The sequence below is a fragment of the Synchiropus splendidus genome, chromosome 8, assembly GCF_027744825.2.
Source record: "Synchiropus splendidus isolate RoL2022-P1 chromosome 8, RoL_Sspl_1.0, whole genome shotgun sequence".
NCBI classification, from domain to species: Eukaryota; Metazoa; Chordata; class Actinopteri; order Syngnathiformes; family Callionymidae; genus Synchiropus; species Synchiropus splendidus.
Genome location: NC_071341.1, coordinates 23,077,385 through 23,103,157, shown reverse-complemented (window position 1 = coordinate 23,103,157; position 25,773 = coordinate 23,077,385). Strand labels below are relative to the sequence as shown.

The window sequence follows — 25,773 nt, the reverse complement described above, 5'->3', positions numbered from 1 at the left end:
TCCATGCTTGCTTACAGAGTTGGTACCACCAGTTACATCTGAAGATGGCGCAGAGATGGACCCACGTCATTAATCAATTGTCTGAATCACAGTGTAATTTATGAAAACTAATATGAAAACTACTTTTATTCTTCTGTATACACAGAATGAACTCCCAATATTTCCCTTTAAGATCAGCTGATGCTGCAACATTAAACGCAAAAGTCTACTTGACGACACCTTAGGAGTGAGTACGTTTTGGAATTGAAATGAAGTGTGACCTTATTGATGACCCACACCAGCACCCGTCAGAACACGCCCAACACCTTCTTGTGTCTTTTTCTCCATGAGCACAACACTACCACATACAAGTCTTACATGTGTGCACCATTGTTTTCAGTGACTTTCAATGGCTGCATAGTTTTCCAGTAATTCATGCGTTTACAAGCACTTTTTCAAAGCAACGGAATAAGACCCGATACAAAGGATGCACTTTTGTTTATTGCCTCCAAAAATTCAAACATGGACTGGTATAACAAAGCTAAGCCATGTTATAGTCCAGACCTGCGCAAAGTGCGGCCCAGGAGCCATTTGAGGCCCGATGCCTATATTTTTGAGGCCCATTTGACGTCAGACTAAAACTCTGATATGTTCTAAATTTTCTGCATTTTTTTGTTCTTACCCTTTTAGTCGTCGCCACCACTTCAGCAGTAAATATAGCATCGCTTGTTTTAAGACTAAAATGTTCTTCTTTTAATTGGCCATTTTTGTGTTTTTCTTGTTCCTCAAAATACATTGAAGGAATACTGAAAATGTATTTTGAAATAAATTGCCTTTTTATCTTGAACGTCTAGTCCATAGTTGATGTAGATTCAAATTTAGTGCATATAAAATGATTTTTTGTGGTCATTGCTATCTTTCTTTTGGCATGTTGGCCCCTCAAAACCGTTTCTAATGTGGCCCTTTTGGAAATGTAATTGCCCACCTCTAATGTGTAAACATAACATTTTTTGTATGCTTTTTTGTTGAATTTAGATGAATTTGGGGGGCAGACTTTGGACACGCTTCTGTGGAGTGTGAAAATGTAAAACACTAGCTAACAAACCTGGGATCATTAGAAAGTAGGGAGAAAAAGCTAAGTGCTTTTGCAAAAAATAAAAAAATCACTCAAAGATGAAACAAAGGAAAGTTAAAAAAGAGAAATAAAAAACTAAAGATAACAAACTCAACATCACATTGTAGTAATATCCAAATATACTTTAATTGTGCTGATTACATTAGTTAACTAATTGGGATTTTTGATCTCCGTCCTCATTTCTGTCTGTTTTTAATAAGCGACAATCAGGTGCACTTGACAGTAATGAATGACTGATGGTTATTGCTGCTCTCCATGTGGCGCACGTGTGTGAGCGTGCGCAGTGGTGCCTAATAAAAGAGATAATTGTTCCATCTTTGCTCATGAAGCGGTGTGTATTGACTGCTTGACAGGCACTGAGTCCAGTAAAGCTAATGGCTTTCTCAATTCGCCTGCTCCATCTATCAGGCCCAGAGAACACCCTGCCGTGTTTCCAATTAATGGAGAGCAAACTTAAAAAAAAACAAAAAAAGTGAAGGGGCAGAGTGACAGTGCTGGCCTGCGTTTGGGTGCACACACTCCGACAAGGTCACGGCCACATGGAAATTTAAAATCCCTAATCAGAAACAGACAAGAAAACAACGAATAGCAACATGAACCAAACCAATTTAGAGCTGGGCACTTTGACAGCACACTTTAAGCAAAAACCACAGTTACAGATCTGAAACACATGGACATACAAGAAAATTCTCTCCAACTTTGGAGTCGACAATCATGTTGTCATCTGCATGTACCAAACTGCTGTCCAAGTGAAATCAATTCAACACGACAACTCAACCAACAAAGCGTTATTTTTTCACCTCTACGTTGTCAAAGTTACACATGTCCCAATCCAAGATCCACTCCAGGATCACCTTAACTCTCACGAATCAGTTCGATTATTGCCTCCCATCTCCGTACAATCAAGTTATGCACTGCATTCAATGTCAGGCTCCTTCCTGCTACACTTCTTGCTTTCTCCCTTTGTATTCCTGATCTGCCTCCTTAATATCTGACGGACAGCTCTTCCTCATGATGATATTTAAATATGTAAATATTTAAAATTGTATTAAAATAAAAACATTGCTCCATATCATTGCACTAGAGCTGAGAGTTCCATCTAGTGGGCTCCATTGGATGGAAGGTTTGATATACAATAATTTCACTTAAACTCACCATCATTTTTGAACTTAAAGCCCCACCTACTGAGCTCTGAAAATTGAGACACTGTTTCGTGAATCCTCACAAGCCTATATCTAATTTTCAGGAAAAATTCCACTATTGTTCAACCGGCAGTTTCTCCTACTGAAGGACACTGCATCATGAAGCTTCATGAACCCATCAATGGCAGTGACAATAGCCTCATCATACTTAAAATTGAAGGACAACAATAATAGCACACATAGCAGATAACAGATAAAAGAACTTATCACGCAACATTGGGACTCCCATTCAAGGCATCCTTCAGGTGTCAAATGAAACATGTACTCCATTCTTTTCCAACAACAATCTCTAACAACAAGGTCAAAAACTGTCCCAAAATGTCCCAGTATTTTTGTGTCTATTAAAATGGCCTGACGGTCAAAAAGTATTTCTATTACTCAGAGAAAATGTGCCATAATGCGAGGCAACATTTAAATCTTGTGAAGTCATTTATACAGTATGCAGATTTGAGCCATACAGTATTTGTATTCCTGGTGATGAACCACACTCTAGTTAGGTCAGAATCAAGTGAATGGATTTTTAAACATCCTTCACAAGGTAAAGAATAAACCTGTCTTGCTGACATTCCTGGCAGAAAAAGGCAACGAAAAAAAAAAAAATCAATCTTGAAAGCCAAACAATTTAGACCGATAATTCTGGCCAGAGAGGGTTGTTGGCTCCTGAGTACAATAAAGACGGGGTGGCAAAATGCCTGCTCTAATTTACTGGCTGGCAACTTTATACAATGTCCTGCTGGTTGGAACTGACCACAGTCCCACCGTGCACATAGGCAGAGGCAGATGTTGGTCTTGACAGATTCAAAGACAGTTGAAGACGTATACTGATCAAGAGTGTTGTACACTGACACATTTGTAAGAATATCACTTCATTATTTAAATACAGCTAAATCATTTGATGATGATTTGCTTATGATTCAATTGGCTTAGTGTCATTGATATGAAAGACAACTCAAGTGTATCACTGTTAAATCGGATGTTGGAACTAAGCTGAAGAAACACAAGGCCAGCGAATCAATAGCCGTGACCAAGCTGTTGCCTCTTGCTCTCGTGGGGTAAAACAGAACTAAATCGCCACAACCTGATCTGTGTCACTCATCAATATACTTGGTAGCCCTCACCACCAGGTTGACCGTTCGTCCCCTCTACACCCAGGCATCAAACTCCAACAGCATTAACTGCTGCAGTGCGTTATGGGACTTCCCTGCCTTTGAAGTTGAGTCTGAAAAGTAGGTCAAGAAGACAAACAAAACAGATGAAGACTTTTCCATGAAAACATGGACCAGAATTATGAGAGTGAACCCACACTAAGTCCAAACACCTTTTCAATGAAGTAAGCCAGAAGTACATCTGACAATAGATGACTTATTACCATTTGATACCGTGTTCGGTGAAAGCAAAGAACACTTGATGGGACGACTTGCAAGAAGGACTGAATATTCCTCAGGATACAACTGCAGCATGCACACACACTGGTGCAGACACTTCCCTGTAACTAGATGCAAATTGCCATGTCTGCTATGTAAAAACCCCACTGCTAAAAGGTTACACTTCGAGCCTGAAATTGAACTTGTTCCACTTGCAAAAAGCATCTTGGAGATTCTATTGAGGCAGCATCTGTGGAGTCCACACCTCACCCTGTAGGCCCTTCTGTTTCCTGACCAGTAATAAGTTTAATGAGATGATAATTTAAATCAGAACCGGGAAGTTAACGTGGCTTTCGAATGAGTTGATAGCAATCACTCGAGCGTCTTGCTCTGCGCCTGAACGCCTCTTCACTTCAACCAAACAGAGCTGAAGGTGAGAGAGCTTCTGGAGGACGGATGAAGACGAAGTGTAATCACACGTGGGTGTGAGACGTAACCAGAGCTTGTCAATCATCATCAGGAATATTTCTTGAAGCATGCAGTTTGACTTTTCTAATCATTCAGAAGTGAAGCTGCAGCTTGACAAGGCTGAGGTTGTCACGTTATTGTGTAGTTACTTCTCACTCTCAGGAATCGGACATTTACCTTTTTCTGTCTCGCCAACATTTCCACAGTGATGTTTTTCCCCGGGTTGAAAACAAGGACTGGCAGCTGAGGATAAATGCATTTTTCATTATTATAGATTCTCTTCACTTCTCCACGGGCAGCGAAAAGCAACCTCCGCTTAAACATCTCCTCTCTGCCTCACGGCGCTTCCCCGAGTTTGGACGCCGGCCAAGTGGAAAGTAATTTAAACATTACAGGAAATTAAATCTCACATTTCCAATTTTTACCCTAAAGTTTAAGTACATTGAATGTGTCACCTGTGAATTACGATATCAAACCACATTTCTGCAAACTCAACCTGAACTGTAAGTGGGTAGCTGACAAATAGGCAGCGGACAAACACAGGCTTGAAGGGGAAAAGCAATATTTAAAATGTGGGTAAAATTAATTTAACTTAAAATGTCTCCAACTGTTTCACTTTCTAAAATGTTTTTCTTAATACACTTGTCTAAAGTAACATAATGTGAGTCAAGAAGAAGAAAAAAGTATTAGCAGACATGAAATCATCTTAATTTCTTCAGAAGGATTTGATCTTATGTTTTGAAGCAAAATTAAGAACTGGTTGTGGATTGATGAGGCTTCATGACGCACTGGCCTAATTTTCAGAGCTCAGTAGGTGGCGCTCTTGGTTCAAAAATGATCTGAGGTTTCATTGAAATTATGGTCCATCGTTCAAGATTTTAGTGCCATCTAGTGGACACTGAAAATTCACATTTTTTCATGAAGCCTCATCAACCCGTAACGATTAAGAACTATGTAAAGAGAATTTTAAAATGTCAAAGGTGAGACCACTCAGTATATTACAAGAAACAATAAGAGAAAACTTTTTTTTTATATACAAAGTGAATATTACACCCATGAACGTTTCTTGTTTTCTCGCTCCCAACCCTCAGCCAAACATTACCAAGATGCGCTGTTATCTCAGCCAAGATGTGAGTTGTTTCAACACTCTTTTTCAGGCTTAAATTTTGAAGCACCAATAGCAGAACAGCTAAAAACCCAATTGAGGTGATGGACAGGGTGAGGATCACACAAGTGCTAAATGGGAAAACGCCGGTCATATTTATTTTTAGTTGGTCTACGTTGAGAATATTGAAGTTCCTGTTCTCTTTTTTTACCTTGACCTTGCACGTGGAGGGTATTTTCCAGTCAGCAGAACGCTTTATCTCTGAGAGCAACGATCAATAAGGATAATTAATGATGCCTGGCGCAATGATAGCCTCAGCAGTCATTACCAGGCATTAATCCATGCAGTCAGAGGAGGGTCAAGGCCGGCTGCATTGCTCACCGAGAGGCGGGGCGCAAATTAAAATAATCTACACAGCGGCCGCTCTGTCAGGCCTTTTCTGATGCGCTCACCTCGGTGGGAGCGTAATTAAAGATGGCCCATTGCTTGGAGGTGGCGTGCCAGGGTGACAATCCACGGCGATGTCTCTTTAATATACAACACTTAGCCCGGAGGATGACACTAACAGCAATCTGCAGGAACTCATCTCACCTGCGTAGGAGGCTGAATGTGGTTTTTTTCCCTTCTCTAGATGTGCTGGAACATAAATCACATGCACAACATGCAATTTTCTAATAACGCCGCGCCATCAGAAATGTGATTTAGCAGTAAATATAATTTAGTCTGGGTGTGAGAGACGCATCGAGTGGATGTATTATCTTTGCAGTGATGCCCGTCTTACAGATGGAAATATCACAAAGATGTGTTTTAACAGGTTATAATTTCTAATGCAGAAGACTGGGGAGAGATGTGCTAATAAATAAGGAGATGTTTTTTTTTTTTTTTTACAACATTATCTCATATGTTCAACAGTAATTTAATGAACAATAGAATCCGCTTTGCCTGAAAATTATTGATCACAGATGAAGCATTGTCCACTTATGTTTCTGAAGAGACACAGTTCTTGTTGACAGATATGAAATAACATTTTAATTTCATCGTTTAACCGTAATTAGTGACAGAAGCAATTTAAGGGATGCAACATGTCGTAGTCTCACAATTACATGAGAGTGCAATAGAGTTATGTACATTTAATAAAGGCAGCATCATGGGCTTGTGACTCTATAAACATGCAGTGCTCTATTGTAGACAAATTCACCAACATAGCATGTTTACATGCAAAAAAAAGGAGAGAAAGAGGTACACAATGAAGTTGTGCAGGGTAAAAACTCTAACTATAACACAGACTCATTGACCAAATGTGATTGAAAGATTTATAACCAAACAAGAACAAACTAAACTCCCTATTGGTTAGATTAGGGAAGACATATTAACTATTAATGAGCTTGTTACTTGCTTATTTATTGTTAAAAAAAATAATTATATTGTTGTTTAGAGTGAACTTTGGGGCAAAATATAGTCAGAGTTACCAAGTTCTATAATGATCAATTACAGGCTAATGTGTTGCTGATACACATCTGATTCAGTACTGTATTTATGTTACTATATCTTCCCTAATCTAATGAGTAACCCTTTTTTTATTGAATGTTGGAGAGAAAACAAATCCATTTGCTTTCGGAACTGAAGGCAGTAGCACTGTTGCACAAGGTTAGACAACAGAGGTAAAAGAGCAGATTGCAATGGGCAGACTCAGGGAAAGAGGTTTTCTCTTCAAAAACACACAGGTCATGTTTATAGAAAACCTGCACAATTCCACACTATAAGGAAAAAGTAGCAGCTACACTCTGAGTCTCAGTTAGATGACACAACTCTTAAAACAAGGTCTTCGAATAATTAAAAAGTCAAAATCTGAACCTCTCTGGGGATTAATAGTAGTACTCTTATTTTGATCAAATCTATAAAGGTTGTAATGTTGATGAAAAGATGGAGTGGAGGTTATGTGATCTAACAACAATTCAGAATATATTTTTAAAAATATGCCAACTGGTGCAAAGAAGTTTAAGGGGAGTTGTTTGAGAGAGCATGCATACTCATACAAATAGCCCTGTTTGACACGAATACACAGTCACTTCCACTGCTCTCCTCCAACACTGGACCAGCACCATGAGCTCTGTACAGCAAAAGATCTCCATTACCTCTGTCTGTGCTTTAAGCATCTGTGGTTTTGATGCCCTGCTTTGTGTGTCTCCACATCTCCACTGGAACCAGATGATCCAGAGGACATAAGTGAGAGTGACAGAAATGTATTCTCATTTCAAACGCTGGTGGAAGATGCAGCCATAGCAGTCTTTCTTCCCAGCGTCTCCAGTAGTGTGATTGGCACGTCTTTATATGTGAATCCTGTTTTTCCACAAAACAGAGTTCCTCTCACAACTGGCCATTGTCAAACAGCAATCCAGAAGAAATATATTTAAAGGTTTGAGACCAGTGAGGACTGACTCAGACATACTGTAAGCCTTCACTGTTTTTTAGAGACATTTTCTGTTGATAAAATGCTGCTGTAGAAATGCAATGAGCCAAAAGATGGAACGTGAGAGACGCAACAGGCAGAACTCAGGAGCAAGAAACAAGTCATTCAGTTATTTATACTCATGTAATCTGAAATTAAAAACATGGAAGCTCAGGCAAGCATGTGGCAGCAATCGTATTGTCTTCCTTAAAGTTACGTTTAGAACCGATACAAAATGTGTAATTCATTTGCCATTAATCGTGAGTTAAATCAGCTTTTTATTGCAATCTATTGATAGCCCTATTTGAAATATCCTTTTCAATACCCAACACTGACATCATCACTTCAAGTCAAGTCACACAAAAATACCTCTTATTCACAGTAATTTAGTGGCAAACAGCCAATTTAAGAGTTCACGTCAGCAATTGGTCAGCAATTCGAAATGAAGTGCCAAAAACCAAAGGACTCAGAATGGTCTCCAAGGACCACGTACTGTTCAGAAGTCAGGGTGATATTGTCTTTCCGCTAAGGCAATATATCGTGGTACCATAGTGGGTACCAAATGGGTCAATCAGCAACACATCTTCTCCAAATATTGATGTCTTTCTCTTGGTTAAAGGTATAAAGGTCACGTCTAAGCTTTGACTCAACGGACGACTGCCCCACTACTCCCTCTGGATTCCGTAGACCTGACACTCACGAGACACAAACGTTGGAGGCAGTTCAAGATGAAGGAACTGTCTGCCTTTTTTGTCGATTGCTGTTTGAAGTGGATTAGAAGAAGCTCTCCAGTGTGTGGAGAGTCATTACTGGACAGGAGCTTTGAACATGTGGTGTGCAAGGACTTACGGTATGAGAGTGCTACATAGCGTCCAGTAATCATAAATGAGATTCACAGTGAAGACGGGTGACACCAAACACATAAGTGGATATATATTGGACGGTTTAATTTTAATTAACGCAGAGATGAAAACACTCAAGATATGTGAGTTTGTGTGTGTTTTCAGGCCTGCACCCCATTGTATTCAGAGCGGAATTGCTAAGCAGTTGCCTGGGGCCATGAAAAGGCAGCGATAGCCAGGTACGGGCAGCTGTTCCTGCAGGGCATCAGAGTCTATCAGACTCTCTAGAGAAAAGATCACACAGAGAATACACTCTCATATAGGTAGCTGGACCAACAAAGGCTTAACAAGAAATACACAATTTCCACATCATAAAATACCTAAAGATTGAAGTCATAATTGAACATTAGCAGCTTGATCTAACAGAGGAGTCGTGACCTTTTATGTTTTTTTGAGAAAACTGAGAAGAGGCATTCAGATTCTGCCGGGTGATTGGTAGATGAGTACCAGAAGACACATGAAAAACCCGTGTTCCATGTTACACTCTCAAGGGTTTGTGATGACAGGACATTTTCATCTAGAACCTCAGCTCAAAGAAAGCTTCTCCCTTTTGGATAAACATTTGCCTCATGACTGTATTTTCCACAATTTAATTGAAAAATGTTGTTTTTCTGTGTTAGGGTTTGTGTGGAGACACCAGACATGTTCCAAAGAACAAGCAGAACTGCATCTGGAATAATTCATCATAAACCACTGTACTTGAATAAATCATCACTTCATCCGAATAAAATAGTGAAATACCCACACCTTTGTCCAATCATGCAGAGAATACACAGAGGCATACCCTGGAACAGATTCAATTTTTAAGAATAGGCTATAAATTTTTGGTCAGGACCCCTCCACAAGTCATAGCCTGGGTTGATGGTGCACACTGACTCTCCTGAATGAAGCTGGAACACACTTACTTGCTTACACTTATTTTAATCTCATTTTTCACTGTCTACAGCAGTCCTTCTCAAATAGTGGAGGCGGGCCCCCCTGCTGGGGGGTGCGGAGCAATGCCAGGGGGAACATGTGACCTGGGGGAACATAGTTTTTACCATACTACAATGAAGTGTACTTGCACATCCACTTTTTTTTTTTTAACATCAGGCAAATTGATGCACTTAAAGTCTTTTCTGTTACAGACAAAAACAACATTTACAAAGTTATTCTTTATTTAAGTTGATCTATATTACTTTCTTTTTTTTCTTTTCTTTAATCTTTAAAGATCGCCATGTTATGCAGAGGTGTACTTATAGTAATTTTACAGACCAGCGGTCCCCGGGGACTGGTACCGGTCTGTGCATCAAGAAATAAGTTATTATTTTCGTTTAATGAATTATCTGGGTTTGAATGATCTTCTATTTTGAAAAACCTTTTATTTTGAAAAATGACTAGATTCTCGTGGTTAAGCCTCAGTCACTTGAGAGCCAAAATGTAACCCGCAACCTCGCAAAATGAGTCAGAAACTGCAGTCTTTGGGAAGTTTCTTTGCGAACAGGAAAAGGCTCAGTGAAGAGACAGAAGAAGAGCCCACGACTTCCCTGTAGAAGAACGTTTTTGACAGACAATAGCAGGAGAATATGGATTTACCATGGTCTGTGATTCCCACGTGCCAAGCACACAAACATGCAGAGGCCTTATCTGATGGTTCAAAGTGGCAACTTCATACCACGTTCAAATGGTCAAGTGTAGACCAGCAGTTGTACAGCATCCCATAATGCTGTTCTTATAGCATTTATTAAAAATGTAAGAGCCAAATGTTGATTTCAGATTTCTTGTTTGAATTATTGTTCATTTCAGACAACTCAACTAATCCTTATCCTGGTTCAAACTTCGTTCAAATAAGTTTGATCACGTGAGATTTTTTTAAAAAAGAGATCACCTTTTTGGAGGCGGGTCGGTTCTTGTTTAAGCCATGGTGGTGCGCCACAATCGGAAACCCTGTGCTGCATAAATCTCGAGAGTTTTTGTTGCACCTGAGACCAAAGCAAGAACGAACATCCAAACACATGCGATAGAAACAGTGAGACACACATTGCCAACCAGACCCTTATATATTTGGAACACCATTTTCAACTCCCTACACACGATAGCTATTTGTAATGCCTCCACACCGGATTCCACAAGGATTTGAGGGGACGGGAAATGTCAACATGCTAAATACTGTATATATATCTATATATATAGATATATATATCTATATATATAGACATAGAGAGAGCAAGGATGTCCATCACAGACGTGAACAGCAGAAAATAGTTATAATATAGAAATGGCAAAAAATGTTATAAAACAAGAGCTTAAAAAAGTAGATTCAAACTTTGAATTCTCCCAACACATGGCAAAGACGACATTAAGTTATTTGTGAGGTTTATAATTTATGTGATGCTGCTTTTTTCATATAAAAATATATTAGGTTTTGTCTCGCAAAGCAATCAGGTGCGTTGTTTTTCTTTTCTCCTAGTTGGGATCTGTTGGTTAAAAGAAGCAAATTCAAGCCATAAATCCTGAGATCCAGGTGTTGGTGGTCTTGAGCATGAGTATGATAAACACACACATGCAAAACAATCTGAAGAGTGTAGTGGTGCTGGGGTGTCGTAGCATGATGCCCATCTATCTTTCTGACATCTCCTAACCCAATCCCACCGGGGCTAACTGAATTCAATCCTCCACATTAGATAAGCACATACCCCCTCCCTGCTACATGTGCATGTGCCTGAGAGCGAATCACACACATGGCAGGTCTGGATGGTTCCTACAGTCAAGTGTTGGAGTGCAGGTCACACAGCACGAGGGGGAATCAGGAGAAACTGCCAACAGGCCCACCAGACAAAGAGACACCTTGACAGAGGCAGAGAAAGAGGTTTGACGTTGTTTGTCCTGCGGGAGCCCATCCTCTGCTTCTCCCCTCACTGCTACTCCCAAATCTATCCCCCGTTACTCCCTACCCCCTGCCATGTACCTCCCCCCTCCCTCGCCATACTTGCCTCTCAGCTCTCTGCTGATTGTTTGGGCTTCTTGGTGCCCATCGCTCTATGTTTTCATCAAACGCAGCATTTATCTTATCATTGCCTTGACAACTGCCTATTAGTCCAAAAGAGTCTGCAGGCTCTGTGTTCCCATGGCGATGACATAGTGACATTGCCAGGAAGCCCTGAACCGCCTGCCGTGATAGTGGACACTTTTCCTCTCCTCCTCTGAGCCCTGCTCTTCCCTCTATCTTACTCTTTGCCCTTCTCACCTCATATCTGGCATCAAGCCCCTCTCTCGGCAGCTCACACCTCTTTGAGGACAAGGGCATGAGTGTGTGCAGAGATGGACGTCCACACACACACCACACACACACACACACCACAGCAAGCCAGTCCGGCTGCTTATGTAAAGCTTACGATTGTTACGCCTGTCAAACATGAGAAAAGTTGTGGGGAAAAAAAGAAGCAGAACTTTATGATTGGATGACACAATAAAGTTGATTGTTTGCTTCACACTGGCGGTGATTTACACCCACAATAAAAAGTTATTTTTCTTAAGCGAGAATGAAATGAAGCAATTCTGAAATCATGTAGGTTTTGTTTTGTTTTATTTTTCTGCTGAGTAACACTGAGTTAAAAAAAAAAGAAAAACAAAACATGGTGAAAAAAATCACCTCAATAACATAGACACGCTTGGTTGACATCACACGCATTAATTATTATAAAATAATACATATTTAAGAACATGATTTCAGTTCTCTCTCCAAAATACCATAATTCATCCACAACCTGACATGCAAACTAAAGTATTACTAAATGGAGTCTGAAGTGCCAGCATAACTATTTCCAGAGTCGAGAAGAACAAGAGGAGAATTGCTGTGCAGCATCTACGATTCACATTTTCACCAACGTCCACAACATGAACTTCATGATCAAATTATTACGACCAAAATATTAACTTGACAGCATCAATCAATAAGTAAACCTGATATGTCTCAAAGCAACTTCCTAGATAGTTCTATTCCTACTGAACGCTGCCAACACAAATTGACACACACATAACAGTCATAACTCTTATCCGAATCTTATCAGAAGTTGTACATTAGCTGGGGTCTGTGAACTCTCCGCTTGCTAGCTAGGTTCACATGAGAGGCCCTGGGGTCTCTGAGGGCAGTTCACTGGGCCCCGCTCTAATAATAGAGTGTAAATCTCAGTCATTACTGCTCTGACAGGACACTGTGTCATCATTGTCTGGCACACAACTCCACCTGAGTGGCGAAGACTTCACGATAACTACTGTTTTTATGGAATAGCGAGCAGTAGTAGTAAATGACAGCGTGAGAGCAGTAAAACAAGCAGAGGATTCCTCATACATGCTGTAAGAAAATCACAATCTCCTTGACATCTGAATAAGAACTGAATACCTATATTTAATTGTAACCTTTTCCAGGGAAAAGGCAAGCAGACACATACACACAACCTCCAGCTGTAACTGATGAAGTGGATCACCAGTGGGACTGACATTCAGTATCTACTTTGGCAGAGAATCATCATTGGTCTCAATAATGACCACTCATAAAATCACATTTCAGCACCAATTGATTTTTATTTCAGGGTAAATGGCAGCTAACAAACCACAGGGCCACCGAGCCGAGCCGCGTAAATGTGCCTCTGATAAACAGTTCACGAAGTTCATCCACTCTGCTGAACTGCCGCGTCGTGGCAGAAAAATCAACACTAATCGGATGAAGGGGCAGCAAAACAAATTCTACTGTTGGGCTCTCAACACTGAACTCTAGGGAAAAGCAAGGAGGGAAGGACGAGCGCAGAGGGAAAGACAGAGAAAGAAACACAAGATTGATAGCACATAAACACCAGTGTAAGGAATAGAAATAAAATATCATTCAAAAGTGTAATAGAATTATTCTCTACTTTGAAAGGTGACACACAGCAGAATCTTAAATCTTAATCCAAAAGTTACATGAGGTTATTTTATACAGAAAAACACGGAGTATATAAAGATCTTGAGAGACATGGAGTAGAGATGGTAGGTATGGTTTTACCATCTGTTCAGAAGTTCAAGTTATAAGTGCAGCAACTGTGAAGACAGGCTTTTAAATAAGGCATGGAAGATGATGACAATGGATGACAACACCATGGAAGACCGACATTATACTTACGGGCAAGCGTAAATAGTAGGGCTTGACTTGTGATACGATACGTATTCCGATACAGGAGTGGTGATATAGTGATATAGCGATACATTAAGTTTAGCAGTGTATTACAGTAAGAACCCTCATTTTAAAGGAGGAAAACCAGATAATGCAGTAACTATGTGCATGAAAACAAGTTTATTGTCATGAAGTTAGTCTAGTTAGATTTCCTGTTAAATTTCGGACAGAGAAATGAATTGCTCCCTTACAACAAAATAGTTCCAGTGTATACCCAGTGGAACTGCCCAGTGGATGAGACTTCAAGATAAGAGTTTGTTAATGGTGCCAGTGTTACTGTTCCACGGTGGAGTTTATGTTTTCAGTGAGGGGGCAAACATCACAACATGTACAGTAAACAGTGTTCTCCTCAGACAACTACAGTATGTGACAAAATGACAACTTGGACGTGAACTTTTGAAGTTTGCTACATGTTCATTTTCGGATGCCAGTGCCTCACGGGGGTTTCCCCAAATGACTGGCAGGTACTTCCCTGCATGATAAGAACACAACGCTCTGTAATCTTCACCATAGCTGAGCACCGAAGGGAGAACGCTGACTTGGTCAAGCAGCTAATTTTAACATTGGTTGTAAAATAACACTATATTACAACACTATAGATTCATATTCTGGATCACCGCTGTCAATGAGAGCATCATCTGTTGCCCTTTAATGTCCCATGTTTCGAACATGAACTTGAACATGAAAAGCAAACACAAGGTCAGTTTATTTCCATATAAAACTCTGCCCCTTAGGTTTGATTCAGGCTCAAGAACGGTCCTTCAGTAGGCCATCCTTGCTTGTCAGTTCCCTGAACCCCTCTCTGCTCTGCTCTTTTCGGGCAGAAATGCCAGATCAACAGAAACGTCACATCCAGGATAAGCGCTTACTTTTGTATCTTATAATTGAAGTGCCTTCCTACCTTAGCGTCTGACAGCTCCTTTTGACAAGTGATGCATTTTTTGAAAGTGAATCAGCTTTCTTTGGCTGTGAGTGCAATAGACAGCAGAGATCAGTGAGGGTCAAACTGCATGCTGGTCTCTTCGCTGACTTAACTGCTGCCTCCTGCCATCACCCAGCTTGTCACTCATCTTATCATTCTCCTGCTCTTCTTCTTTTTCGGCTGATTCAGTCATCTTGGAGTGTTTTAGACCATCAATACCGTTTTCCTGGGTTGTAGGGAAAGTTGAATAGCAGACTCCATGTTCAAACTAAATAGGTTACATGCAGTATGCCCTTCAGTCACGGAGGTGTAGACATTGTTGTAACAACGCGACTGAAGATTGTACATTATTATTTCTTAGTATTATTTCCTTAGTATTTTATATATATATATATATATATATATATATATATATATATATATATATATATATATATATATATATATATATATATATATGCTGTATCATGTACTCATTTATACCCTGCAGCCACCGTTTCATAACTCCTTCTATAGTGTTGAGCATTCATACATTCAGCCAGTGAACCTTCAATTATAGCTTTGACCGAAGGAAACACTAAGTCAATGCTCATCACTGGAAGCCAGCCACATTTTTCGTTTTGATTCCTAAATGATGCTCCCTCTGCTACTCCTTGGCGTCTTCCCATCAACCCACTCTTGCAAGCTTGTAATATTATAGCAAACATATTTTCCTGGAAGAAAATAAAGTGTATTTTGAACAGAAAAGAATTCAAGGGGACGACAACAGTCCAGTTGAGGTCCAGTCTTCCGGCACAGCCCAGCAGCCGGCCACTTTTTACACAAACCCACATGCAGTTCACATTATGGCTGCTCTTCATCACTGTTTACTGGCACGTTAAAGACTGTAAAAACACAGCTTGGTGCAGGGATTCTTAATTTCAAATGTTTCTTCTAAGAGTCTGTGGGCCAGCTCGCCGTGGCACAGAGAGAAGGACTCCGAGGGAGACAGACGCTGGCACCAGGCGGAGAGGTGGAACCACACTTGGAACGAGATGAGACCGGCACCCACAAGGTCATGCTCTATAAACACTCTTCAAATCTGGATGCAAGACTTTTGTTATACAGACTGACCTCAATGATCAATTTGGTGGATGTCATGTTGTTGGTGGTCATTTGAGGTAAACTAGTAAAAGCAGTTTTGAGTTATGGTGGTAAACATTCAGCAGCACAGGAATCCAAACAACTGTGTAGAGGAGAAACAGAACAATCGCTTCTTCTCCCTCTCATTCGTGAACTTCTGTGCGAAGGCTTGAGAGCTAAACACGGTTTTGTCCGTGTATTTTTATTGCGTTCCTCCCTGCAAGCCTGCTTAAGTTAGATATATCACATTTTGATCAAATGCTCTGAGAGTGCAGCAGGGAGTCTTTGCTTATTTTAACTGTAATGCCGAATCCATAAATCAGATGCGGTGCGCTCACTCACTCACTCACTCACACACACACACACACACACAAATTACATACTTTTTTCTGCCCTGAAGATAAGTTTTGGCTCCAGCTTGAAGAGGGTTGCCTTGTTCAAGGTTACACACCCACTGTTCTGTTCCACTGAGCTGTGTAACCATAACAGTTTAATGACATGCTATTACTGGGCTATCATACTTACCGCATCATGTTAACACCACGACCACTGCTGCGGTCCCACACATACAGAAGGCTGGATCGGATTTAGGACTTAATCCTGATCATTTGGATTAAAGTTTCCCTTTTTCATTTGTGGTTTGAGTCAAACATAGTTTGTACTACAAACAATGTAGAATATTTTTCATCTTAATGTAATGTCTTGTTAGGAATGCTGTTCTGTTGATGATTCATCCCACAAAACTGATTTTCCAGAATTAAAACTTTGCCAAAGAGGGTAGTGGTACTGGAAATTAAAGAAATACAGCTGACTAATCATCAGATGTTGTTCTATGATATATTTAACATTTAGACTGGTCAGGCTGGGTTACTACAGTCAGTAGACTTGTTATTTCAATACATAACCCCACTGCATGTAAAATATACAACAATATTTGGACATTGTATGACTGTTTCAAAGTCCTATACATTTCATGAACACATAAAACATATTTTTAAATAGAAAAATACATGAATATATGCATATAAAATATATAATTGTCCTAATGATAACATTTATTTTTTTAATAATAAAGCCGTAAAATGTCAGGGGACTATGCAACAATATGAATTTAGAGCAATCCATTCTCCATTAATTCAGAAACTTGGGGGAACAAAAAGTGAAAGGAAACAAATGGCAACATCCATGATGTTTTTTTTTTTTTTTTTCTTTACAATAAAGCAGTTAAATGCCAGGGGACTATGCTAACACTATGAATTTAGAGCAATCCATTCTCCATTAATTCAGAAACTTGGGGAAAAAAGCGAAAAGAATCAAATGGCGACATCCATGATGTTTCGCTAAATGAAAAAGCCTCTTTGACGTGCTTATTTTGATGCATTAAATCTGGCGCACCGATGCCAGCCCTTCACGCAGGGCCAGTCACTTATGATTTATTTCATATTTCATTTTGATTGGGGGATGTTTTTCGGGTAATCACGCTCTGACAGTGGGCCCCGTGCTGTGGCGAAGCTGTTTACATTGCTCGGCTGGAGACATGTTGTCACCGAGGAGGGCTCAGAAGAACTTTGGGGTTGCTTTCAAGATCTGGATACTATTTGGACTTTCTGGCTGCTTGTTTGGAAGGACGGGTCAACAAGGGCAACGTAATGAGAAGGAAAAAGGGAAAGATGACAAGAACGCTACAGAAATCAAATTTTTAGTTTGACTGCATGACTTGGAGTTCATCTGTATCGCTGGCTCTAAACTTGTTTGACAGTGAAGCGTCAGAGTAAAACACAATGATTAAAAGCCCAAGTCGCTGTCGACCGATCCGTTCAGTGACTGTTGGTGATGTATTGCTAAAACTCATGCTGGTTAAGTGCTGACAAAGTTTTAGTCCAGCGACTTAATTTTAGTGTCTTCGTTCAATTTGTGATGTTATTTTTCCATTTAAGAGAAGAGATTGTTGTTGTTGTGTGTGTGTGTGTGTGTGTGTGTGTGTGTGTGTGTGTGTGTGTGTGTGTGTGTGTGTAGGCAGACACTTGCTCCATGAGAGGATATTATATGATCAATCAATAAACAGTAAACGCTGGTAAGACGTTAATAAACCAGAACCCAGGAAACACAATCATCACTTCATGCCTGACGAAATATGGGCAAATAATATATGATATTAACAACAAAGCTCTTGTAATGAATTCAATTGCATTAGCAGGTTTCCATAGATCATTGTGCTGACTCATTATTTAGCCGCTTGTTCCTGCACGTAAGACTGCTTATAATCTCCTGAGCAGGTGCTTACTGTCCTGTGATAACTACAGCTATTTTTATTAGGAGTTGCAAGAAAGCTACGATGATGCCCCTGGAAAGAAATAATCATAATAATAAGCAACAACCTCACAGTATGTTGTTTTCTAAACTTAAATTGTATTGTTCTACCTGCTTAAAACAATGTCAGGTAAAGCATTCGGCCATTACAGATTTGTGCCTCATCCAATCTGTCAGAATGGTTGTGACATCCCTCGATTACATTCCGTATAATATTTTTACATTTTACATATACACACTCAACTTTGTCCCAAAGATGAAACTGAGCCACGGCACTTAAAGAACATCCAAGTCAGTTCAGAACTGCGACTTCTTTAAACCAGTAAAGTTTGCCCTTGGCAAACAGGCAGTGTCAAATAACTCTTAATTCTTTACAAGAGAAATACACACAAACTAACTATTCAATTTGCTGAGGTAAATGAGACATTCCTTCCGCAGTGCAGAGAAGAACACAATGCATTGATTAATCTTCAATAATTGGCACATCATTACTATTTTTGGTTGACATGTTTGAAATAACACTGAGAAGATCTTGCTGCATATTGCATGCGCCTCAGATAAACTCCAACCCCAGGTTTGGCAGATAAGTTTCATCTGGAGCAAAGTTCAGCTCGCGCTCTCCCCTCTGACAGGAAATAATGTTGACGGAATGATTTTATAATGACTGCTCGATCCGAAAAGTGAAATGGTGGATGAAAAACGGGAGCCGTTACAGCTGCCACACATGCAGCCCCTCTTTTCGGCAACAGTCAAAGAAGCAAAAGTCAACAGGGCCCTCTCCTCCGACTCACGCAGAAGGCCCCGGGTCACTGGCGGCATGAAAGAAAGACAGAAATCTTTGTGAACTTAGCAGTGTGAGTGAGTGAAGTATTGAACTTTTCACATTGAGTTTCATCAAAAACCTGAAAAGTTTGGAAAGCCTAATCAATTTACCAGATCTGTGTTTTCGTGTGTGTTTGACTGCGCTGCAAGAGTCAAGTCTTTGAAAAGCAGAGGCTGAGATCTTTGAGAGGCGCTGAACCCACGCCTTTGTATTGTTTTGGTCTTTGTTTGTAGAGCGTTTGTTCTTGGAGGAGGAGGTGGTTGGCTCTCCGTATCAACCTGCAGTAATATCTCTCGCACACATTTGCTCAGTCTTTAAAGAAATGTAAAATGCTGTTAGATATTATTTTAAATCACTGCGCTGATTCAATGCCAAATGTCAAATCTGATGTAGATGACTGGGAGGGCTCTTTATGCTAATCAGACGGTTAATATTCGGATGATATGTCAACATAAAACCTGGGTGTTTCGATGTACTGGGGAAGGTGTGTGTGTGTGCGAGATGGTGCACCCAGGGGCAAAGCTGAACACCAGCTAGCCTGTTGTCGGAGCGTTCGCTGTTTTACCGCAGGAAGTAACACAAAAGAGCAGCAGGAATGTTTATGAACACCTCCGATCCCCGAGGACCTCTAGGGTTGACCTGATTATCGCCTGTCTGTAATTCCACAGTAGGCAAGATTTTCCAACTCCTGGGGGTGCGGATTGAAAGGTGTGTCTGTGAGCCAGTGTGTGTTCCATCACTGATGGGTATCGTTAAACATCATTAGAGCGTTGGAAGAGTCGGTGCATTGGTTTTTACATGCTTGACTTTGCACTCGAGGAAGATCACTCAAAGGGAAGCCCTCAAGACACACACACACACACACACTCAAATAGAAGCACGCTCACACCAACTGAAAACAGGGTGTTTATCAGTCAAGCTTGTTTTGTTAGTGTGTGCATTCTTTTGACATGAGCTCTGACTGTGGCCTTTGTAAAAGAGGAAATCAAATAACAGGGCCGACAGGAGCACAGCTACCACCCCCTCCAGCATATACAAACAGAAATAAACCACGGCTGTCTATAGCTAACAATAGGACAACTTTTACTTCTGTTGTGAAGTTGTTGCAAAGCAGTCATTTATTTGTCTGTCTAAGACAGCTGGCATCTTCTCATTCATTCCCCAAGACAACTATTTGTTAACTTATGTTTAGTGTTTGGTGCCAAGACGTGTCATGTGTAATTCAGTTGATCAGCTGTTTCTTTATGGGCGATGTAGGAATGCAGCACTGATGGGTCCATGTTTGGAATCTGGAGGACTGGGCTTCCAGTCAGCACAGTGACCTCCACAACATCTCTATCTATCATTGGACACAGCACTTACACACACGCACACACACACACACACACACACACACACACACACACACACACAGAGGGGACTAAAGCATAGCTGGGTGCTGCCATCTTCTGGCCACAAGCCATAGAAGAATTAAAAAGTGATGTCTATATTCTCGAAATGTCACTATTTCAGAACCATAAATGACGCTTTACAAAGGCGTTTGATGACTATTACACAATTGATTGGCTACACTGAATCGAACACCCGTAAATCACATATTGTACAGCTCAAGCACAAAAACAACTACATTTTTTCCGTACTCATTCATAGTAAATTGAATATGTCACAGCAACAAGTGAAAGACAGGCATACATGTATAATGAAAAGGTTTAGCAGAATCTAACAGGTTCCAGCTCATTCCACCATGAGAAGAAGGGTGGAAACCTCTTCTCCTCTTCTTACTTCATTACTGGCGACACAAGGGGCTCTTGACTTGCTCACCGGTGCCACTTGGTCAGTAAAAGTTGTCCATTCCATGTTACTATCCATACTACTTAGTTGAGATCCTCCAAAAAGGGAAGATAAGAACTTCAACGGTACGATATGGTCTCAAATGTCACTCAAAGGACAAAGACAAAGTGTTCTGGGCAGGATTACTCAGAACTCCCACATCCTGTTGACAGTGGAACTGTTCCCAAAACCCACATCTTATATGGTCAGAAATAAGGACAAATAATCATGCAGCAGCTTAACAAAGCTGAGAAAAAAAGCACCAAAAGTCTGTAAATGTTCTGCAATGGTGTGGCCAAGCCAGAGCAAAAGATAAATGATTCAAGTTGGATTTTTTATGCTATTCAAATGTACAGTGATTCAACGTTGAATTACGTTGATGCATGCTCAGAATTGGTTGAAATTTCAATGTTGATCATAATGAGTACTCTCCCGATTTCAATGTGGATTCAATGCTTATTGCTTTTGGATGGGAACTTTTAGTAAAGAAGAGTTGTTGTTATTGAACCAGGCTTTATGAAAGACGTGTTACTGTGATTATTCTACATATTAGACTTTGATAGTGTAATTATCCAGATTATAAATAAGTGTTTTGTACAATGGAAGATCGGGTCCTCCTGAGGTGATGGTTGAGTTCGACAGACAGGCTCCTGGCTAAGTTTCTACAGCCAAGCTAAACACATCAAGCTAACACACGGTGACACCTTGTGAGAAGCGGGCCGTTGGTTCTGCGAGCAGTCCTGGTTTGATCTTTTATTCACCACCCTTTTTGCTCAGGATTTCAGGAGTATTTTTCTCACCATTTACAGTCAACAAACTACAAAGCAAAGGCCTTGTCTCTGGGAGGCATGATGAATAACGAAAAAAGGGCTTTGGTTTGCTTCAAAAACGAAATTGTTTCTCACTTCAGAAAGGTTTTAAAATCGGGTCCAGATGGGCATACGATGTTCCGCAGACACCGAAAGCTCATTGCACTGGCGCGGCAGAGGACAAATCATGTTGACTCCAGGAGCAGTTGCATATTCACTCAAGTGGCTGTCTGCATCGCAGAATTGAGCCAGGACCTAAAACTATTATTCCGCCATTAGTTTTCTGCAGGTCACGATTGTGGCATAATGCAATAGCATTCATCTATTTCATTCATTTTAGTTCTTAGAGAGCGACACACAATTTAATTACCCACTCTCCTCTTTGGCAGCAGGAGCAGGAGCCAGCGTCTTGCCCCCCTCCCTCCACTCACTCACTTCTCGTAACGGATAGAGGGTGCCGAAACAATGATGGATAGAGTCTGAAAAGTGCATTATTTCTGATGCATTTTTGATTATTTCTACCCTTTCCTTTTTTCCCCAGGTAATGTAATAAGCCTGATACGCCCAGAGTTCTGTCAGAGACATGGATATTGCAACAGCTCAGGCATCACTTTCTATCAGCAGGAAAGTCACTATTTCTGAAACACGGAGTTCTTTTTTTTAATAGCTCTTTTACTATTTTTCTCCCTTTTTTTCCTCCTCTGGTCTGTATTTGCTCTTCATCCTTTGTTACTTCGCCTGTCGATCTGTCTCCTGCTTGGAGACATTCTCATTTGGACCGGTGCCTTGGATACCCCAACAGGCGGCCACGATAGTTCCTCATCGAAACAATTTCAAGGACCTTCTTCAAAGTGAAGGAATCAATACTGCTTACATGTGGGGTTTAAGCAGAGGTTACCCTGATATTGTTCAACTCCAGACTCTCCCTCAGCCCCGACATACAATGCAGAACCGTTGACCCATTGTTTGCCTAATATTATTCACTCCATCAATCACCCCCAAATATAAACTCATTTCCACCCAGAACCGAGAAATATGTATTTAAAAAAAAAAAGAGATTGCAAAGCACGGGGCAACCTCGAGGCTAATTCTCTCATGTCTAAACTTGGTTTTTCCACAATCAAACAATGCAAATGTCTCTGATGTCTGGAACATTGATGCTTGCAGCAAGCATTGATCCCACAACCCTCTGAGCTATTTTTCCACCAAACCAATTGAGAGTGAGTTTCTCTTTATGGATTACCACCGACTAACCATATGCTCCAATCTAGAGCTGCCATTTGCTCTCTTACTTGAGGAAGAGAAGTAATTTGAACAATTAAAAAAAAAAAGATTTGAATAGTACAGTCGTTCATCGTCCTCAAGATCAGATGCAAACACACTTGGTCATGATTTCTCAGTTTCTAATGCAGTATATAGCACTCAGAGGCAGGTGTTGCTGAATACCTCCATCAGCACCTCACATTTATATCAACTGGTCATATTTAGCTGTAGTTTTTATGGACTTATAAGCACTCATAAAGTTATTTAAAAGCGTTGGAATCACTAATGACGTAAATCCAGATAATGCTTTAAAATCAAAACATGGAGCAGTGAAAATGGAACTTACCAGAGGTGCGGCTCATCCGTGGCGTCACTCGTCTCTCGTAGACATGGCAGACCAGATGTGGCTGAGGGAAGTTAGCTAGCTCCGGCTAACTAGCCGATTTGGACAGTCAACATCCAGTTTTACAGAAAACGTTCGCATTGAAAATTGATATTTAATCTGGTCCACGATAAGGTTGCTTTCCTCGTCCCATTAAGACCATGTCTCACAAACACTTTAGACAGAAATTATTGATCCAAAACTGATTAACGCAACATGTGCTCCTGTCAAAATGACAGGTAACCAGTGATTAACCAATAGGAGATAGGGGGGTCAATTACGTCATTAAATGCCAACGGCACCGTGACAGTAATCTGAAATCTGATTGGTCAGACAGCGTCAACGCCATTACAGATGTAGGACACTTTTTAAGGCCAGCGGTTGCATAAACTGGCTTCTTCAAAATGCGCCCGAGACTTGTTAACTGTATACGGTATGCTAAAGTTGTTCATTGTTTTCTCTCAGCGTACTTCTTTATGGTTTTATATGTGTGCATGTCTATCGTGTAGTGTTCGTCTCACCTAGCTAAAGTTACTATCTCCTCAAGTTTGTTGAGTTTTGTTTTATCAATGCAAGGACTAGACAGAGTGTGAAGATCCTGAAATAAATTGATTATGAATGTGTAGTCCTTGTATTTTCATCATTTGTTCCTCTTTTTTGGGCGTAGGATCCAGTCACGGCCACAACGCGAAGAATGGCGCAGTTTCAGGCTGTGGGAGGAAACCGGAGTGTATGGCAGAAAAGGCATGCATCGTGAGAACACACTGATCGAACTTGCTGCTTTGTAAAATGTCTAGATTTACAAAGACAAACTCTATTTAATAATGTATATGAATATGATATCTAATAAGCGTCACTCAAGCATTAACAGGCATTTTTTGATAACGGTCCCACTCCAGATGTACAACAAACAGGCAATGTGTTTAATGATTACCCTGAAAGTAGAAGGTTCAATCTCGCACCAAAACATCGCTGGAGAACCAGCATTTGGCACCCTTCCGCATCTCTCATCATGCTAGTGTGCATCTGAAACCTCTCGAACCTACCGAGTTACAATCCTTTCTGCTTTGATTTATCCAACAGCTCCTCACATACAGTGCTGCACTGCACCACTGGGTCACTAGTACAGGTGAAGCCGTCCAGGTGAGCTTGGCAGCAGAACGCAGACAACTGTCTGTAGGACGTGCGACTCAGGTTTGGCTCTGAAGCTTCATCTTGGCATCCCACTTCACACGGAAGAACAATGTAACCCAGGTAAAGCAATAATGTTTCCGTTTCCACTGTTGGCAGGGCTCCATCTCGTGTGTGGTTACACATGATCCTGTACTTGTTATCTATGGTGAGGAAAGCCGAAACAATTGTTTGATTTGAGCATGATTCATGAAACAGCTAAAGTCTGTTGGGTCTAAACAACCTAAGATGAATGAACCGATCCACAATGAATGTCTGTTTTGTTAATGCTATTTGGCAGTGTCTTTTAAACACCCTTTGAATAGCTGCACTTCTTCTTCACGTCCTCTCGAATTCTGTCAATAAACAACTTTCACATCACAACAGAAAGCCACCATCCATCATGCTCTTGACTTTATTGGACAATTTACATGCAGCTGAGACACACCCAAATCACGTCTTTTTTACTTGTTAGTTAAATTATTTTTGTCAACCACGACAACCCGACAAAGTCATTGTTGAGTGGTTATATAATGTATACGTCCGTATATACATACTGCATATGTGTGTGTTATTTGTCCCCTGCTGCTCGAGCCTCCCAATAGAAGTGGGAGCTACCGTATGTTGCTGGGGTCAATGTGTCCCTCTATGGGTCCCGCCATCGCAAACAGTTGACAACGCAAACAAACTCTTAAATCAGAATAAATGAATGAATGTTTATTTCGATTCTCTGATACATTATCAATTACAGACATTTCAAATGTTACCTGACCTATTATATGACTGTTTTGTAGCTATTATATCACTTTGCTTCTTGATTGATACACTGCATACAGTATTTCTTCTTACATGATAGAGAGATTGAAAAGGAGCAGAGTGAAGAACAGAATAAAGACCAGATTAAAACGAGACTCAATGTTAAACAAACAGCTGTTTTTTTACTCAGTCGGGAAAGGATAAAATGGACAGTGATTGTGAACAATTTATGCTCAAATTTAAAAAGCAATTTCATGTAACCCTGCAGAGCCTGTCGCTGAAAACAAGACGACACTAGAATCTCTTTGGTTTTCTTTTCGACTGCTCGGTGGCTCTGCCTCACCAGCAACTTCACCTGCAGGGTCTCCTGACAGAGTCTCTCCTGTGACATTTCGTTAGAGGCTGAGTGTGGCATCACAGCCCTGTCGATGTGATTGGCTTTGTGTTCTGCTGTCTTGGAGAGCAAGAGAAGATTGATCAGGGGGGCGTCCAGCTTTTGTGTGCCCAGGAGAGAGTGTGAGAGTGGGGGAGCTCAAGAGTGAGGGGCCTATCTGAAAAGGTCAGGCTCTGGGGTGAAAAGCGCTGATGTTTACT

General features: G+C 40.6%; 1 protein-coding gene across 2 annotated transcripts in view; it reads right to left on the bottom strand.

Moving 5' to 3' along the window:
- Window positions 1-23,451, bottom strand: part of rsrc1 (arginine/serine-rich coiled-coil 1) — a 172,146-nt gene extending 148,695 nt beyond the window's left edge. For both annotated transcript variants that reach the window (XM_053872032.1, XM_053872033.1), the window contains exon 1: window positions 23,218-23,451. The gene's annotated coding sequence lies outside the window, so the exon portion shown is untranslated. The remainder of the gene's footprint in view (window positions 1-23,217) is intronic.
- Between the last annotated feature and the right edge of the window lie 2,322 nt (window positions 23,452-25,773).